The sequence below is a fragment of the Brachyhypopomus gauderio genome, chromosome 6 (genome assembly GCF_052324685.1).
Source record: "Brachyhypopomus gauderio isolate BG-103 chromosome 6, BGAUD_0.2, whole genome shotgun sequence".
Classification (NCBI taxonomy): Eukaryota; Metazoa; Chordata; class Actinopteri; order Gymnotiformes; family Hypopomidae; genus Brachyhypopomus; species Brachyhypopomus gauderio.
The window spans coordinates 8,434,113-8,438,210 of NC_135216.1; positions in this window are offsets into that span (position 1 = coordinate 8,434,113).

Sequence of the window (4,098 nt, forward strand, 5' to 3'; positions counted from 1 at the left end):
CCCATGATACCCCCCACCCATGATACCCCCCATAATACCCCCCACCATGATACCCCCCACCCATGATACCCCCCCCATGATACCCCCCCCATGATACCCCCCACCCATGATACCCCCCACCCATGATACCACCCCCCCCCCCCATGATACCCCCCCCCCCTCCCCAAGATCTCCCCTCACTGCTCCATCAGATTAGTGCTGCAGTCGGCGGGCTGCCTGTCTGCCGATCGTGTGTGTGTGTGTGTGTGTGTGTGTGTGTGTGTGTGTGCGTGTGTGTGTGTGTGTGCGTGCGTGCCTGAGCTCATATAATAAACTCATGATGCTCTTAGATAAATACCTGTCAAAGGCAGGAATTACTCCGGGGCGAAGCAGGAGCCAGGAAACTGGAACTGAGCATAAACACAAGGTGACAGACAGCCGACAAACAGCACTCTGATTGGCTGAGGGAGATTTGGAAATTGATTTTCCTAGCTGCCTTCTGCCTGACAAACAGCCATATGGTCAACAAGTCAACCATCTCTATCTGGTATTAAACTCCAGACCAACGATAACAAGTGTTCACAGTGCTTTGGACCTGATGTGATTCAAGAAAAAGATGTCCTTATATTACATGGCAGTTTCAGAGAAACATAAATCCAAGAAACAGGATATAAACATAGAGAGACAGAAGACAGAGAAAGATAAAAGTTTCAAGTAAAACTTTCCAAAGAAACAAGATACAAAGCATCTACACTCACCAGCTACTTTATTAGGTACACTTTGCTAGTACTGTGTTAGACCCCCTTTGCCTAGAACTGGAAACATTCCTCAGAGAGTCTGGTCCATATTGACATGATAGCATCACACAGTTGCTGCAGATTTGTTAGCTGCACATCCATGATGCGAATCTCCCGTTCCACCACATCCCAAACGTGCTCTATTGGATTGAGATCTGGTGACTGTGGAGGCCATTTGAGTACAGTGAACTTATTGTAGTATTCAAGAAACCAGTCTGAGATGATTCGCGCTTTATGGCATGGTGCGTTATCCTGCTGGAAGTAGCCATCAGAAGATGGGTACACTGTGGTCATAAAAGGATGGACATGGTCAGCAACAATACTCAGGTAGTCTGTGGCATTCACACGATGCTCAGTTGGTACTAATGGGCCCAAAGTGTGCCAGGAAAATGTCCCCCACAACATTGCACCACCACCAGCTTGAACCGTTGATACAAGGCAGGATGGATCCATGCTTTCATGTTGTTGACGTCAAGTTCTGACCCTACCATCCGAATGTCATAGCAGAAATCGAGACCCATGAGACCAGGCAACGTTTTTCCAATTTTGGTGAGCCTGTGTGAGTTGTAGCCTCAGTTTCCTGTTCTTAGCTGACAGGAGTGACACCTGGTGTGGTCTTCTGCTGCTGTAGCCCATCCACCTCAAGGTTCAACATGTTGTGCATTCAGAGATGCTCTTCTGCATGACTCGGTTCTAACGTCTGGTTATTTGAGTTACTATTGCTCTTCTATTAGCTCAAACCAGTCTGGCCATTCTCCTCTGACCTCTGACATCAACAAGGCATTTGCGCCCACAGAACTGGATATTTTCTTCTTCAGAGAATTTTCTGTGTGTGAAAATCCCAGTAGTTCAGCAGTTTCTGAAATACTCAGACCAGCCTGTCTGGCACCAACAACCATGCCACGTTCAGAGTCACTTAAATCACATTTCTTCTTCATTCTGATGCTCAGTTTGAACTGCAGCAGATCGTCTTGGCCATGTCTACATGCCTAAATGCATTGAGTTGCTGTCATGTGATTGGCTGATTCGACATTTGCGTTAATGAGCCGTTGGGCAGGTGTACCTAATAAAGTGGCCGGTGAGTGTGCATATATGTATGCCAACAGCAATTTATTTTCAATATAAATATATAAAGCTTGCTTTGTGTGACAAATGATTCAGTAACTCACTCACACGCTCCCTTAAACTTCACATAAGCAAAATCAGGAAATTGATTTTAGACCACCTCCACCATGTCGGATTAAGTTTAGAATACGGCACTGCGCTGAGCGGCGGTGGATATGCAATAACTGCTTCACGCGGTGGTGCCGGTGTGGACAGATGGGCCCCCTCCTCTGCTGTGTGTGAGCTCACCTCCACCCCAGCTCCTGGACCTCTCTCACCCGCCTGCTGAAATCAGAACCTCTCACACTCCCCGGCTCTGACAGGCACGGGATTAGCGCCACTCCAATTACTGCACGAAGCAGCGGGCTGATCTGTCTGTGTGTGTGTGTGTGTGTGTGTGTGTGAGAGAGAGAGGTGTGGATACACTGTGTGGAGAAGCTGGAGAAATACCAAGGGTTAAGGAACTAGAGGGAATGTGAAAACTGCTGAGATCTTGGCTCGTCCCGGTGGGGGCAGGTTCAGCTGAGGCTGTGGCTCCTTAGGTGAAAGAATCACCCCGACAGATTGAGAGACCACATGGACAAAAACAACAGTACACATAGAGCAGGAGCGAGAAGATCCCTGGTCTCTCAAGAACATCACCAATTCCTGGCTCGTCCTTCTGATGCCTTTTTATCCTCACATGCATGTTTCCTACCAAAGGATCTAACACACACACACACACACACACACACACACACACACACACACACACACACACACACACACACACACACACACACACACACACACACACACATATATATATATATATATATATATATATATATATATATATATATATATATATATATACACACACACACATTGCACTGCATCTGGTCTGGCCAGTGCAGGCCACACAGGACAGCCGGCTAACGGCCTGTTGCCATGACGTCAGCCCCCCCCGCTCTTTATATCAAATGAGGACAGGCCAGACATGAAAGATGACCGCAACTTACCCTCAATCCAGAGAGGATTTAGAATAAACCTGGAAGGCTGGCAGTTTCTTTGTGGGTTTTATTGTTTTTGTTTTTCCTGCTGCTGAATGAGATGTTTATTATTTAAAAATTGTGTTCATTATTTTTCTCATTCACACACACACACACACACACACACACACACACACACACACACACACACACACACACACACACACACACACACACACACAGAAAAACTATAGAACAGATATTCATAGTGTTTTCACTGCATTTTAATTGCTCACTATATGACTGCCATTTGGCTGTTCATAAGACTATTATGAATCTTGCCATGACACTGTAATGACTTTGTAGCTCTAGAGTTGTGAAGCTGTGATCTGACAGTTACACATTCTACACAGACAATTAAAGTAAAATCCACAGCATTAAATGAATGATACGTGTTTAATGTTCTCAGTGTTTTATTAACAGGAACAGAACCTCTACTTCAGTATACTCATGAGTAATCCAGTTCTATGGTCTCTTACTGCTGTGGGGAAAATGTCTAACAGCAACGTGACATTTGCACCATGTGAAGCGCTCAGTGGTGAACGTGAACGTTTAAGTCGGCCGTCATGAAGGGCTTACGTGGCTGACCCATAGTCCTCTGAACCGCACCCTTACGTAGGCTACTGGTACCAAACCATGTCAAACTTTTCAGCTCTCAAGCTGTTGTGGGAATGTGGGTTCTGAAATGTATGGCTGAGAATATCTGCACCAGAGATGAGAAGATGTCGCCAAAATGAGCAGATTCTGCTTAGAAAGCTATAAATCTTACATCTTGTACGAAACGACAGCAGATATAAGCGGACAGACCATGAGAAGGTGGTGAGGTGGTGGATGGGAATGTGAGCAGAGAGAGACCTCCCTTTCAGTATGACAGACAGCCATAATAATTCATCTTTAGCCTGAGAGTGCTTCATCCGTCCACGCTCTTGGAAGTCATCTCCGCTAGTGTGTGCGGAGTGGAACGGACGTCTTTAAAAAACCTCTCCGAGCGCCGGGTGCGCGCGAGGTCCCGTCGTCGAAACAAAAGCAAACGTTTTGACGGGAGATTACAGTCGCGGCCCGCGGGCTGCGAGTCTGTCGCCATGGCAACGTGCGGAGCAGCGCCGGGCGCCCCGCGACACACCCCCCCCCCCCCACCCCAACCTCCTCCCTCCTCCTCCTCCTCCTCCTCCTCCACCCCGGTCCCC